Consider the following 16,709-nt stretch of genomic DNA (forward strand, 5'->3'; position numbering starts at 1 on the left):
AGAAGCCAGACAAAAAGTACATAGAGCATGATTCATTTCTATAAATCTTTAGAAAACAAACTAATCTATAATGACAGAAGGCAGATCCGCGGTTATTTGGGGATGACAGGCAGGGAGGAGTTAGAGGAAGGGATTAAAAAAGGGCATGAAGAAACCTTTTGGGGTGTTGGATATATTCACCATCTTGATTGTGGTGATGGCTTTTACATATATATACACATATGTCAAAGCCTGTCAAATTATACACCTGCAATATTTAAAGTCTATTATATGTCAATTATCTGTCAGTAGAACTATTTAGAAATAATACTTCTGAAGTATGCACAGAGATTAAAGAGGAGGGAATATATGGTACATTTCCCAAAGTTGAGAAAGGGACATCCACCGCATAGGTGGAAGTAGTTTTATAAGGAGGAAAAGCATCTTTTAGTAACAGGAGGGAAGAGAAAAAGGAGGCAGGCAGAGATAATGGCTTGTAGGTTTTGTAACAGGAAACTGAAGGAGGCCGGTCTATGTCTTTGTTCTTTGTTCTTTTTTTTTTTTAAATGAAGAGTTAGAAGCAAAGTAATCTGCTGAACATGAGGTGGAGGATGAACCAGTCATTGCAGTCAGAATGCCAACTTTTCTCAAGCAGAAAAACAGTTTCCAGGAAGTGTCGGGGCATGGCAGAGGAGGCTCATCACCAAGAGGTAACAGTGTCTGCTGCTCTTCATAGTATTTCCTCCAGAGCAATCAGACTCCCTCTGCAGACAGTGACGGCAAAAATTAGGAAAAGGGAAGACAGATCGGATACCAGTGGGGTGTAGAATCGAAGGTGAATTCGTAGCAAAAAGGACGAGGCTAATATTGACTGATGATATTTGGGGATGATTATAGAGTAAGTTAAATTTAAAATGGAGAGAATTAAAAGTTTTTATGAGACTGTCCGTTGCTGCTCTATCCATAATAACCAGAAAATGAAAGCAACCTAGATGTCCCACAACAGAAGAATGGATAAAAAAGAAATATGGTACCTTTATACAATGTAGTATTACTCAGCCATTTAAAAAAAATGGAAACATAAAATTTGCAGGTAAATGGACAGAACTGAAAAAAGTCACTTTGAATTAGATACCTCGGACCCAGAAAGACAAATATGGTATGTATTCACTTGTATGTGATAGTAGCTGTTAAGTCCAGGATGACCACACTACAATCTGCAGAACCACAGAGGGTAGATGTAGAGAAGAGACTAGAGGGAACAGATAGACGTTGCTAGGCAAGAGAAATAGAATAGATAGTTTGGGGTGGATGGGGGACTAAAATGGGAGGATCCAATGGAGAGAGGGAAGAAAGAGAGAATATGGAGAGAGATAGACAGCTAACATTAAGGGCTATTTGTATGGAAACCTAACATTTTGCTGAAGACAACACTTACACAACTCCTTTAATATGGTGAAGTCAAGCTTGTACCTACAAAGAGCTCTCACCTCTACATTCTAGCATCTTTCATACAAGGAAGTGCTCAGCATACTACAAAGGAGAAATATAAGCACCAACCCAGCCACAAACCCTTTGATTTACAATGGTGTCCTGCCTGCACGTTATGCTAAGGCAGTGGTGGCACCAAGCTTGTGGGAGTAATTGATCAATATCTGATTTGGCTTAAGGCCTACTCCATGAGATGTTTGGGTGGCCAAGAACTTCTAAGACTATCTAGCCTTGGAACCTATAGTAAAACCAAATACTACTGTTCTAAAAAAAGAAAATGTAGTGATAGAAAGATTCCTAGTGACATTCTGCTGTACTCATAGATTCGTGTCTTGCTCAGCCATCATCAGAGAAGCTTCCTCCTGCAGCAGCTAGGAGCAAACACAGAGAAGCACAGCCAGCCATTATGCAGAGAGTGAGAGAACTTGGAACACTCAACCCTACAGGGGATGTATCCATCAAATCCTTCTCCTCAGGGCTCAGGGTACCCCATGGAAGAGACAGCAGAAAGGATATAAGAGCCAGAGGAGATGAAGGACACCAACAAAACACAGCCCTCTAAATCAACATGATCAAAGCTGTTAAGAACTCACAGAAACAGAGGCAGCATGCACAGGGCCCGCATGGGTCTGCACAAGGTCCTCTGCTTATATATTATGGCTTCCAGTTGGAAATTCAGTGCCCGGTTTGGTGGTATGGAAATGATAAACAAACAAACAAACAAACAAACAAACAAACGAAAAAACCCTTTAAGAGGTATAGTCCATTATTAGGACATTATGCTAACTTCAACCTATGGATTTGGGCCTCTGATCACTCTCTGGCTTCTTGCCTGGTTATATTTCATTCCCTGCCACCCTCCAGGAGGTGACCCAGCCAGAAGAGGCCTTTAAATGAGCCTGATATTTGTATTTCAGCTCCCAGAGCTGTAAACTTAAATTGCATTTCTTCATTTAAAAAAAAAAAAAAAAAGAGCATAGAGCATGCAGTATTTTGCTACAGTAACAGAAAAGAAACCAGGACCAACGTCAAGGGGCACTTGCTCTGAGAGAGTGAAGTTATAAAAGTCCACACAAACTGCATCATTAGAGTGTTTGGATACTGCAGACTGTCTCTGGAGCTTGTTTTAATGCATTCCTCAGCCTTTTGTAATATCTACATTTTGATCTAGAAGTTTGATCAGAGTCTAGTTTGATTTCTGTTTTGTAGTTCTTCCTAAGTAGTGCTGTACACTTTTATTGGGACAGAGTTTGTCTGACTATCTCCCTGTGGCTCTAATGTTCATGGGTGGTTATCCCTCACATCATTTCTCACTCAGCTTTCAGGGAACAGCTTTCTGCCACCAGTTGCTTAGACACCTAGAAGCATATTTCATAGAAGATAGATGTCTCGTGTTTTCTCTTTATTAGTTTTCAAAAGCATGAATTGGTTTCCCATTATTCTTCTACAGGGCATGAATTCATTTTACATTTTAAATTCTGAACACATGAATTTATGCATCTCTGATGTACTTCAACTCATGGTTATAATTCTTATTGGTTCCACTTCACATCATCCACTTTAGTGGATGAAAACATCTTGGGTTCAGATCCTGTGTCCCCCATTCCTTTGGCATGACCTGGTATTGTTCTACAACCCCACTGCTTTCTGGTCTAATAAGACATTCCAAACTTGCAAAAGTCCTGCCCTAGATCTGGGAGGAGTCACTTCTCTAAGACTCCTAGTTATTATTTGGAGGGAAGAAATTTTAAAGAGGATCATCTGAGTACTACTGGGTTAACCACTGGTGCTTCGCATTTTTCAACAGGCAAAACTAAGAAGCAATTGTTTGTAGAGATGAATGAATTCACACTGATACCAGTCATCAGTGGTTGAAGTTCATACATTCATGGAAACAATAAATCTGATTCACAAATAAATTACAAAAGGGCTGGCAAGACGATATGGAGAAGTCCATAGATAAAATGGAACACAGGAAACATACTTGCTCTTAAGCTTAAGTGGATCCTTTATCCCAGGCCAATACCAGCTACATTTTCCAAATCCATCTTCTGAAAATAGAGCTAGCTCCTTCTGAAAGCTGACAGTTTTGGCAAAATAAATGAAGACTGTCTGTGTCAGATTTACTAACTTTTACTCGTTACTGTTATCAATGCAAATATGATTCAAATATATAAAATGAGGCAGAGGAAAGAAGGCAACAACCAGAAACTCCTCTTGGGGTAGAGGTGGGAGTGGAGGGTGAGGGTGGGGGCTAGGAAGGACCCAAGGCCACAACCACAAGGTAAGCCAGTCTGCCCAGCAGCATACTGGAAGTCCTGGCCAACAGAAGAAACCTTAAATCTAGTGGGAACAGTTGGTGTGGCCATGACTTCTTTTGCATGGCAGGCTAACATTAGACAAGAATGTCATCGCAGCCAGGTGGTGGTGGCTCAAGCTTTAATTCCAGCATTCGGGAGACAGAAGCAGGTGCATCTCTGTGAGTTCGAGACCAGCTTGGGCTACAGAGTGAGTTCCAGAAAAGGCTCCAAAGCTACACAGAGAAACCCTGTCTCCAAAAAAACAAAGCAAAAAAAACAAAACAACATAACAACAGAAAAGAATGACATTGCATTGTTCCCTATATTTCAGAGTGTCATCTTGAGAAGGGACTTATTGTTTGAGACTGAGCTACCATGGGGACTTAAAAACAAGGAACAATCGGAAGTCAGAGAGCCTGGGGACACCTTGCCACAGTATATGGGTGAGAAAATGTTAAGAGATGAAGTTATGCCGAGCGGTGGAGGCGCACACCTGTAATCCCTGCACTCGGGAGGCAGAGGCAGGTGGATCTCTGTGAGTTCGAGGCCAGCCTGGTCTACAAAGTGAGTTCCAGGACAGCCTCCAAAGCTACAGAGAAACCCTGTCTTGAAAAACAAAAAACAAAACAAAACAAAAAAAAGAGATGAAGTTATGGAGTGAGAGAAGAGTTGAACCTGGATCTGCTGAGAAGGGGAGGTAGCAGAAAGCTTGTGCTGGGGGACCAGTGGCTCCATCCTCAGTGAGTCTATCGCCTGTAGATTCATGAGAGGTTGAGAGCTAGGAGCTCTTGGCTGCTGGGCTGCTCCAGAGTTGCCTCTGTCTGTCTTTGTGGTTTGCCTCTGGGCAGGACTTGGAGTTCTAAGGCTGGATCTAAGGGATCACTAGGATTTCTCCAGTCTTGTTGATGGGAGAAGGTTGTTGAGAGACTGGAAGACAGAGAGAAATTTAGCAAAGATTCTAGAGGAAAAGCAAAATGAAAATCCTGGAAATACAAAGCTCAATGATGGGGCTGGAGAGATGGCTCAGTGGTTGAAAGCACTGAATGCTCTCCCTGAAGTCCTGGGTTCAATTCCCAGAACCCACATGGCAGCTCACAACTGTCTGTAACTCCAGTTCCAGAGGATCTGATACCCTCACACAGACATACATGCAGGAAAAACACCAATGCACATAAAATAATAATAATAAAGATTAAATTAAAAATAGCTTTTTTAAAAAGCTCAATGAATCAAATTTCAAAAATGGCTATATCAGGCCAGGTAGAAGGAAGAATACCAGAGACACAAAAGAAGGCTGAGGAGTTATTGTTTTCAGATGGCAACAAAGCAAGCAGGGAGAAAGGCCATTATTATCACAACATTCAAGACACTAGGACACGATTAACAGATCAAACGTGTAAATCTGTGGTATAGGAGAAGAAGCCAAAACTCAGGACAAAGGCATAGAAAAGTCTATCCAATGGAACTGTAGCAGAAATTTTTGCAGACCTTGGTGAAGATTTGGACCTTTAAAAACAGGAAGCATTTAGGATTCCCACATAGAAATGATCATGTTACACTGTAGTTAAAATGACCACCCAAACATGAGCTGAACACAGATGGCACTGAGGAACATGCCAAACTGAACAAGGAAAATCCCACAAAGCCACAACACAACACAAAGAACTTCAGGCAGCTGAGTAAAGTAGGCAATGGGAGAGGTAGTCCTCCCCATGGAAGATCACACCAACTGACTATAGGCAATGGGAGAGGTGGTCCTCCCCATGGAAGAACACACCAACTGACTATAGGCAATGGGAGAGGTGGTCCTCCCATGGAAAGAACACACCAACTGTCTATAGGAAATGAGAGAGGTGGTCCTCCCCACGGAAGAACACACCAACTGTCTATAGGCAATGGGAGAGGTGGTCCTCCCCATGGAAGAACACACCAACTGACTATAGGCAATGGGAGAGGTGGTCCTCCCCATGGAAGAACACACCAACTGACTATAGGCAATGGGAGAGGTGGTCCTCCCCACGGAAGAACACACCAACTGACTATATAGGCAATGGGAGAGGTGGTCCTCCCCACGGAAGAACACACCAACTGACTATAGGCAATGAAAGAGGTGGTCCTCCCCATGGAAGAACACACCAACTGACTATAGGCAATGGGAGAGGTGGTCCTCCCCATGGAAGAACACACCAACTGACTATAGGCAATGGGAGAGGTGGTCCTCCCCACGGAAGAACACACCAACTGACTGTCCAGTGCTAAATGGTCAACCCTGAAAATGTATATATATATATATGTAAAATTATATGGACTCAACCAATTGTATTTGGGAATACGTATATGTATTGCATAGTTTTATGTCAACTTGACACAAACGAAAGGCATTTGAGAAGAGGGAAGCTCAATTAAGAAAATGCTGTCACAAGATCAGGCTGTAGGCAAGCTTGTAGGAAATTTTCTTAATTAGTGATAATGTGGTGATATTTTGTTTTACTCATTAATAAATAAAATTTTCCTGAAGACCAGAGGACAGAACAAGCCACTAGATTAAACACAGAGGCCAGGCAGTGATGGCACACACCTTTAATCCTAGCACTCAGGAGGCAGAGATCTGTCTGGATCTCTGTGAGTTCAAAGCCTTCCTGGACTACATGAGATTGATTCAGTCTAGGAGAGAAACAGAGCCAGGCCCTGGTGGCACACATCTTTAACCCCAGTACTTGGGAGTCACATACCTTTAATCCCAACACTTGAGATTTCACGCCTTTGCTACCAGTATTTGGGAAGCACACACACCATTAATCCCAGCACTAGGAAGGAAGTGAAATGGCTGGGCAGAGAAAGACATATAAGGTGTGAGGATACAGGAACTCGAGCTTTTTCAACTGAGGACTTGGGGGCATTTAGTCAGAAGATGCAACTCATAGAGTTGGCGAGGTGAGAAGTGACTATGGCTTCTTCCTTTGTTTCTCTGATCTTTCAGCATTTACCCCAATATCTGGCTCCAGGTTTTTATTATAAGACTATTTAGCGGGGGGCTGGAGAGATGGCTCAGTGGTTAATAGCACTATTGGCTGCTCTTCTAGAGGTCTTGAGTTCAATTCTCAGCAACCACATGGTGGCTTACAACCATCTATAGTGGGATCTGACTCCCTCTTCTGGTATAAAGGTGTGCATACAGATAGAGTACTCATACACATAAAATAAATAAATTAATACATATTTTAAAAAGACCATTTAGGATTTGTGCAACAGTGATTGATGGAGGAAAGTTCAGCCCATTGTGGGTGGTTCTATCCCTGTGCTGGTGGTCCTTTCTATAAGAAAATTGACTGAGCAAGCCAGTAAACAGCACCCCTCCATGGCCTCTGCATCAGCTCCTGCCTCCAGCCAGGTTCCTGCTCTGCTTGAGTTCCTGTCCTGACTTCCTTTCATGATGAACAGCAATGTGGAAGTGAAAGTCAAATAAACCCTTTCTTCCCCAATTTGCTTTTGGTCATGGTGTTTCATCATAGCAATAGTAACCCTAACTAAGACAGTATACAAATACATACATGTATGTAATAACAATTAATTAAAAAAGAGGTCATGAATCTGAAGGAGAGTGGGAGGGCAGGGTATATGGGAAGGTTTAGCCTCTAAACTTTAGATGGAAGAAAGAGAAAGGAGAAATGTTGTACTTCGATTTAATCTCAAAAATAAAGAAAAAAATAGTAAATAAATGCAATCTAAAGAAATAAACGCTGTGGGGACACAACAGATCAAAACTGTGAGAGAGAAGGTCCAAGTCAAGGAAAACATATGAATAACAGAAGACCTCTTGGCAGAAACCCCAAAGACAAAGAGACTGTGAAATGATGAATTTTAAGCTCTAAAACTGATATATTTCAAGCCCTTGGCAACCCAGATTATTATATCTAGAAAAGTTATCTTTCAGTTCCAAAGGAGAAATAATTTCCATAATAAGAATAAACTAAAGCAATTTATGAACAGTGACTAAGTGTTACAGGTGAAACTTAAAGACATATACATATAGAAGAGGAAGAAATATATATATATATATATATATATATATATATATATATATATATATATACACATATTTTTTTTTCAAATAAGAGCACTCAGAGAATAATAACACTTACTAATAGTGTAGATAAGCAAGTGAGAATCAGCAAATAGTCAGAATCTTTTCATTAAGGAATCTAGAAACATCCAAAATGAAGAGAGGAGAAATTAATACATGCTTTAAAAAAAATAACCATACGCGAATGGCATTAACTATCCAATTAAAATATGCAGACTAGCTGGATGTATGGAAAAACAAGATCCAAATGTTTATTGTCTTCAAGAAACTCATTCTCCTGACAAAGGAGAAAAGACAGACACTGAAAAGATAGATGATATTCTAAATGAAATTCAGAGGCGAGCAAAGAAGCCACAGTAATATCTGAACAAACAGAAAGAAAAACAAAAATAATCAGGGGGGCAGAGGTCATCACATATTAATAAGGACGGTGTAAGTATTATACATGCATTGAATGTAGTATGGGCATGGTAGTCCACAATTTTAATCCCAGCAGGAGACAGAGACATGCAGATCTCTGAGTTCCAGAATAGCCATGGCTACACAGAGAAACCCCATCTCAATGAACCAGACAGACAGACAGACAGATAGATAGATAGATAGATAGATAGATAGATAGATAGATAGATAAATTCAATGAATATTGAGCAATGAAAGAAATATACCAATGAATATTGGTATACTAACTTCAGAAGACAAATGCTGTTGAACATAATGGACAGAGAAGTCCAGAGATTAAAAAAACAAAAAAGTTTTATCAATAATAGGTAGATCATTCAGATAAAAAAAAGTTCAACAAGAAACTTCAAAGTTAAACTTATTCCACAGATTGGCTAGACTTAACAAATATCTACAGATTATTTCACCCTACAGAGATGGTACATGCTCTTTTCAGTAGTTCATGACACTTTGTCCAAAATTAATTGCATTTTATGTGATAATAAAATTCATTTAAAAAAATGAAATGATCTCTTAAGAAATCATACAGACTAGAAATGGCAAGAGAAACAATATCAACACCTGAAAACTGAACCGTATACTTTCTGATGAGTTGTACTGAAGAAGGCAAGAGAGGAATTGGAAAGTTTTTAGAATCAGGCTAGAGAAATGACTCAGTGAGTAAAAGCACTGACATACAAGCCTGACAACCGAGTTCAGATCCCCAGAACCCTTGTGAACGCCGTATGTGGTAGACGTGGACATATAATCCCAGCACTCCCGGCAGTCGGGAGGTGGAGACCTGGGAACCTCAGGGAAAGCATTATAACCACAGTCCATGGCTTTCATAGACTCAAAAAGTTCTGAAATAACAGAACTGACTAACGATGACATCTGATTAAAAAGCTTCTGCCTGGCAAAAGAAACAATAATCAGAAGGAAAAGACAGCCTTATAGAAAGGGAGAGACACCATCAGCAGCTGTCATACAGTAGAGTAATATCTAGAATCTATAAACACAGAAAGCTAGGCACTAAAAACAATCTAATCAATGGATGGATAAAGGGACTTAAGGGCTTTTTAATTGTATTTATTTATTTTACATCCAGACCAGTGTCCCTTCCCCCGTCTGCTCCCACCCCCCTAACCCCCCACCCTCCCACCCCTCACACCCCCGTCTCCCCTCTTCCCCCACCATCCACTCCTCCTCCATTACTATTCAGAGAAGGGCAGGCCACCCGTGGATATCAACAAAACACAGTGTATCAAGTGGGTTGTTATCAGGGGAACAAGAGACTCCCAAAACACTGTAGCCCACTGTCATCGCCCTTGGTTGCTTCCCAGAACTTGAAAGTAAGACCTTATCATTGAAGACATCAAACACTTCAAACACAGGACTTGGAGTATTTGCACTAGACATGATCTGAAAGCCTCCTCCCTGCAGAATGCTCTCGTAGTATCAGAAGATCCTGTGCAAGCTGCCAAAAAAAGAAAGCAATCAACAGACCTGACCAGCTGTAAAGCCCACAAAACACAACAATGACTGGCCCAACAATATAGCCACAATGGTGTAATAGTGGTACTATTATCCCAGGGGTTATCTATATTGTCTAATTAGATTTAAAAGCCTGCTCAATAGGAGGGAATTCCTGCCTGCTACTGTAAACCTAGCCAATGACCCATGGCTAGAGAGCTCACAAACCCTATAGGGAACCTACTATTGCCATTTTCCTAAGCCAAGACCATTTCTAACTATATTCTAAACACCTATCCTTATACCCACAGATAAATGTAGCTCTCACCCCTCATCAAAGCAGCTTCTTTTTCAGCAGATAGAGGCTACTCCAGAGATCTACAACCAGTCAAATACAGAGAATACATGATGGCCATGGCACTTCTACAACAGCCCCACCCCTGCATTTAAAGCTCAGAGTACAACATAAAATAATGGGGCATAAAGAATGTAAGGGCAGAGGACCAAGATGACTGCTGCTAAACTGTGTCTTCTAGACATGGCAACACTACTGTTGCCTAACCATAGCCTGCATAATGGAACACTAGGTGACATGTCAGTGCAGACATGTGCCTAGATGAAAGCCTACAGGCAATGGCTGCTGAGAAAGGAGGAAACAGTCTTCTGTAGGGATGAGTATCCTGATACATTATCCAGTCCCAAATGATCAATCCTAACCATATATACATATATACATGAGAGCAATGATAAATGGGGTCAATAGAGTGTGTGTGTGTGTGTGTGTGTGTGTATTTTTATGTAAATATAGTACTCGTATGAAATTCTAAAAGAATAAAACAATCTATTTTTTAAGAAAAGTAAATGAAAAAGAGGCTAAGCATGTAGCTTAGTTGGTAGAGTGCTCGTCTAGGATGCACAGAGAGCTTAGTTCAATTCTCAGCATCATATAAACTGGGATGCTGGTCCATGTCTGTAATCCCAACACTTGGGCTGTGGAAACAAAAGGATCAGAAGTTCAAGTTAAATGATAAATTCTAGACCAGCTTGAAAAGCCTGAGACCCCCTACTGAAAACAGTAACAAGAAAAAAAGAAGACAATAGAGCAATAGTTCATCAGTTAAGAACATTTGTTCTTGCAAAGGACCGTGCTTTGATTTCCAGCATCCACATGGTGACTCATAGCCACCCATAACTCCAAATCCAGGGGATCTGATGTTCTCTTCTGACCTCTTCAAGCACTGGGCATACACATAGTACACAGACATACATGCAATCAAAACACTCATACACATAAAATAAATATCTATTAAAAACTTTTAAAGAAGAAAAACCAGCAAGTCAAAGATGCTGTGGAAAGAGGACCCATTATACACTACTGATAAATGTAAACTGGTACAGTCACTGTGGAAATCAGTGTGGCGTTTCCTCAAAAGCTAAACATAGGAGCTGAAGAGATGGCTCTGTGGTTAAGAATGATTACTGACAGTGTCCTAGTTTGCTGTCTGTTGCTAAGGTAAACACACAAACTTAGAGAGGAAAGGGCTTGTTTGGCTTATACATCCTGACCACAGTCCATCACTGAGGGAGTCAAGGTGTGAATTCAAGCAGGAGCGGAGGCAGGAGCCATGAAGGAAGGCTGCTTACTGGCTTGTTCTTTCTGGCTTGCTCAGTTTGCCTTCTCACACAATGCAGTACCCAGGATTAGCACTGTCCACAGTGGTGAGGCTAGAGCCTCCCACATCAATCATTAATCTGGAAAATGCCCTGACAGGCCAGTGTGTTGGAGGCAAGTCCCCAACCGAGATTCCCTCTTCCCAAATGACCAATAGCTAACCAACACATTGTCCTACAGAGGACTAAGTTGGGTTCACAATCACCTGTAACTCCAGTTCCAAGGGATCTGATGCCCTCTGGCTTCAAACAGCCCCTGCACAAACAAGGTACACACAAACTGAGGCAGATACACATTCACATATATGTACTTACACATACATTTTAGAAATAAATCTTTAAAGCTACTACTATATGTTCTCCAGCTGTAATACTTCTTGGTATACCCACAAACGAATCAGTCAATGTACAAGAGCAATAACCCCCCCCCCCCCCCCCCCCCCGCCCCGCCATACCATACCTGCCATTATAGCAATATTATCAATGCCAGAGCTGTGGAAGCAGACTAGGTGTCCATTAACAGGTGAATGGGTTGATAAAACGTAATACATACATAATTAATTTAATATTATCCAGTGATAAAGAATAAAGTTCTGCCCTTTATGGGAAAATGGAAAGAACCAAAAGTCCTCAGAGTAAACCAAATTAAACCAACTTAGAAAGACAGTATTTTATGTTTTCTCTCATATACAGAGTCTAGATTTTTAAGGTAAAAGCCTGAAAATTAAAAAGGGAAGTGTTTGGGAAGAGACAGGGGCAGTGGAGTAGGGAAAATGGTGGGGAATGAACACTCTCTAACGGCATCGTATACATACATGAAGCCATCATAAAATCCCCATATTGTGCCTGCCATTACTGTTCACTAATAAAAAGGACTAAAAACATTTTAGCTCACAGATCCCTCATTACACTATAAATATCATTTAGTTCTCCTGATACCAAAATCAGGCTGCCTTTGGAGCACCATGCATTAGCTGTTGTTTTCTTAAGTCTAAAACTGACCTGATTCTGGAAAGGCCCTTTGGGCACAGCTGCCTTCATGTGCAGAAGCCTTTTTAAAAAAACTCACACTCACTGAAGTCTTTGGCTCCTGTGACCCACACAGCCGTGTTCCAGGGGCCAGACACACACAACTACCTTGATAACAAAAGCCAGCATTTGCCATCCCAGAAAGTGGTCAGAACAGCCACCTCAAGCCTGAGGTGTGTCCTTGAGCATTCTCTGTATCTGCATTTGGAGAAGCTGTTTTCATTGGATCTTACAGAGTGAGGAGTTCAGATTTTATACTGTATTTGCCTTGAAAGCAAAGTGCACGAGGAAAGAAATCAGTGGCTGAAACAGAAACCAAAATGATGAAGGAGTGCACAGTCAGGGAAAGGAAAAGGTGCTCTGGTGTGATTGACAGTCAGAAACCAGGAGACCCTGGGGATGGGACAGGACATGAAAGCTGCTGGGACCTCAGAGGTCACTTCAAGGACATCTGGGGAAGAGTGGCCTCTGTATCTGTATCTGTAACAAGGAACCCTACATTTTAGTGGTCCACAGGGACCACATCTTTCTCATTTGTCCCTCCCTCCCCAGTGTAAATGGCCACATCCTTGAACATTGGAAGCAGGAAGTCCTGTTTCTTTGCTTCAGATATGACTCCCCCATCTGAGTTCATCCAGATGTTAGCATCTGCTTCCAAGGTCACTGCAAATGACAACCCACTTCAGTCCTCTTTAATTCTCTTGAGCTTCTGGACATACAACAGATGAGGTGAGAAAGAACCCCAACTTGTCATGTTCATGGTAGGGGGCAGGGTGCACCCCAACCTATGAGAAATGGTGCCTTTATTTCAGCTGTGTGGGAACACAGGCAAAGGATGCTTACAGGGAGAGTGAGGGTCCACAAGGCCTGCTAGCTCCATGCTCCTTTGTCCTGGAATGAGCCATCTTATAAGCAAGCTGCCAAAGCCTGGTGCAGGGAAACAACAGAGCTCTAGCTATGTCAAGAAGCTGTACAAACTTCCTAACCATATTAGGTCTCAGTTTTCTCATCTCTGAAATGGACATGGCAATAAGGCCTACATCCTTGGTCTGATGAGGGAATTATGCTGACAAGGTAAACAAAGCCCCCATTGCAGAATCTATTGTGTTGCAGGATACATTAGAATAGACAGCTGATCTGGACATTGCCCCTTTCCATCAAGCAAGTTATGTGAGAGAGAACCCAAGTGCTTGGGAAGAAAGGCCACCTGAAGGAGAGAAAGCCTGAAGGAACCCAGGGAATCTGAATGAAAGGAGCTGGTTTCTAATCCCACAGGGATGAGGATTCGGCCTGGCATGTCTTGAGGTTCTTGGCAGGCATTTTTGAGCAGGTGCACAACCCGCCACTCATCCTGCCTCCAATTGTGTGTTCTCTAGCAGGCAAAACAAAGGAGTGAACTCTAGACCCCAGCATCCTGAGGGAGCAATGACACACGTCTTGATGAACAGGGTAAATCCAGGCACCTCTGAGGGCCCTTGTTACATTCTTGAGCTGTAGGAAAGGCCTCTGCTTGGGTTTCGGGTGTTCTTAGCCTCCTCACTGACCTGGGGCACTATTTCCTCCTCCTCTCCCCCCGAAGCTCCCCCACCTTCTTAAAAAAAAAAAAGTTTAAAGGGTTTTGTCCGTGAATGAACTTATTCATGAAGCAGACAGTTCGCAGAGTTAAATGGGCGCTTTAACTGTGTGTCTAATAAATCCGCAACAAAAATAAACAGAAGGGAGGAGAGCTGGGGAAAGAAAGAAGCTAGGCAGGCTGGCAGGCATGAAAGGAGCCTGTCACATAGATTTACACAGACCCTTAGAGAGCAAGGTGTCCAGCTCCTCCTAGGCCCAGTGGACCTGAAGGCCAGTCCAAAGCAGCCAGGTAGAAGCCAACTCCAGAGTACACCTGGGTGGGGTGTGAATGGGGGGCAAGAAATAATGTGTCCATTGCCCATCCGAGAGACAGGAGCAAAATGCAAGGAGGCAAAACCAGACCAGTGCTGAACCACTTTGGGATCCACACCCAGATTACAAATGGCATTATCAGGCTCTTTCTGCCTACCCCAAATCATCCTCCACCCAGGATTTGGAAGACAAACCAGGATTAGAGACATTTGGGTGAATTTAACAAACACCTGTTGCTCCAGTGTTAATCAGCACTCCAGGTGTACAAGGGGCCTACATAAGACCTTTACCCTTTCTTAGCCAGCCCAGCATGGTAAGGACATGCTTTGCGGTGTAACTGCCGTGAATCATCTTCCTTGCCCAAGAAGAATGCCATCACACACGGAAAGAGAAAATGTCTGTATAGTGAAAACATAGCTGAGATCATAGATTTCTCTAGAATTTGAATCCATTTGAGGGCAAATTCACCCTTCCTTTTCTTCTTTGCCCATCTCTTGCCCCCACTTAGTGCTATTTTAGGACTAGGCACAAAAAATGGATGTTAAAATGCTTGCCTATGGCTGCTAATGGCTCTCCAGAGCTTCAGATGCCCTGGCTTCAGGTTCTGCAAGCTCTGGGACCCCTTTCAGATCACTGCTATCTCCATCAGCTTCCAATCTGCAAAACGGAAAGTATGCCTCTGCTGGTTGCTCATCCTGTGCTTTAGAGCCCGGCACCATCCTAAAGCCAAGCCTGTAGGCATAGCTCAGACCGTCTTGCCTTCACCTTCTACCCAATTCTAGGGCTCATCTTCCCACTCCTTTTCTTGTCTTTGTAAGCCAAACAGCCTCCTGATTCTCCCCCAGCTCCCCAGTATCATTTTATTCTAGACAGATTTTAATTTGTTTTAGATAAATACTCATCAGGCATTCATTGTCTTTCTCCCAGGCCACACACTGCCCACACTGCACAGGTCTCTTGATCAAAAGCACTTTGAGGATATCTTCAAAACCCTGACCAGACTCTTTCCAGAAGGAGATGGCACCATCAGTGACCTTTGCCCTTTCCCACGAGGGCCTTCAGCATGGCTTCACTGTCACTGTTCTTTCTACACTGCTCACCCAGGGGAAGGCGGCCCGGCATTATTTTCTTGGGTTCTGGGAGAATTTTAGCAGGCAGTGAAGCTCTTTTCTTTTCTTTCTTTCTTTCTTTCTTTTTTTTTTTTTTTTTGTTTTCTCGAGACAGGGTTTCTCTGTGTAGCTTTGCGCCTTTCCTGGATCTCGCTCTGTAGAGCAGGCTGGCCTCAAACTCACAAAGATCCACCTGGCTCTGCCTCCCGAGTGCTGGGATTAAAGGTGTGCACCACCACCGCCCAGCAAAGCTCTTTTCTTTGACCTCCTTGACTCTGAAAACTATAGACAACCCCAAACATCATGGACAGGTCTGTGATTCTGAGAATGGCCAAGGACCAGGAGAAGTACTTTATGATGAGGGACCTCATGCTTCATGACAGTAAGCAGCACAAATTTCTACAGAGTCAATAATAATAATAATAATAATAATAATAATAAGAAGAAGAAGAAGAAGAAGAAGAAGAACAATGATAACGATAACAACAGCTTAGCAGGAAGCCAGGAGAACACAGACCCTCCAATCGCACAGCTACAGGCCTTTGGAGACCTCAGCAGAGAAAGAGGAAGTGTGGGCACATAAACTGAGAAACAGCCTCTCGGGGATTTATGCTCTAACGAGGGGAACAAAAAAGAATCCCTGTCCTTCTTGGGAAAATGGCAGCATACTGCAGCAGCAGCAGCACTTACAAAAGGCGCATTAAGAAGAGGCAGGGAGGAGGGAACAGGTCGGACTGGAGAGAAGGTGGGGTTAGTGACAGAGCACTTGGAGGAGGTGACTTCACACTGTCCTGCTGAGGTGCAAGACAAAGCAGTGGAAAAAGGACTCTGTCTCTCCGACACAGGGCAGGCTGGGGTCCAGTGGCTCAGAGACGGAGTCATGTGACTCCAGGAAGCAGGATGCCTCTGGGCCTGGAAAGAGTGCAGCAGGCATGGAACACAACCGCAGAGAGAGCAGAGAGGATCTCAGGAGGGGTCAAGAAGCACCAGGCAGTCGAGGCTTTAGTCAGTGCAAGTAAGGAAATGCATAGAAACCCTGAGAGAGGAGTCCCTGAACACAGTGCATTTCCGCTCTGCCCCTAACATCCATCTCTGGTTCCTTGCAAACACAGTAAGGAAGGACCTATAGACAATTTTGAGAGGATTAGGTCTTGACCTAGCCACAGATTTAGGCAGGAGCTAGATGAGTTTGGGGGTTTATGGCTCATACTGTGAGACCCAATGCATTACTGAATTCTGCATGGTTTG

The sequence above is a fragment of the Onychomys torridus genome, chromosome 7 (genome assembly GCF_903995425.1).
Source record: "Onychomys torridus chromosome 7, mOncTor1.1, whole genome shotgun sequence".
Classification (NCBI taxonomy): domain Eukaryota; kingdom Metazoa; phylum Chordata; class Mammalia; order Rodentia; family Cricetidae; genus Onychomys; species Onychomys torridus.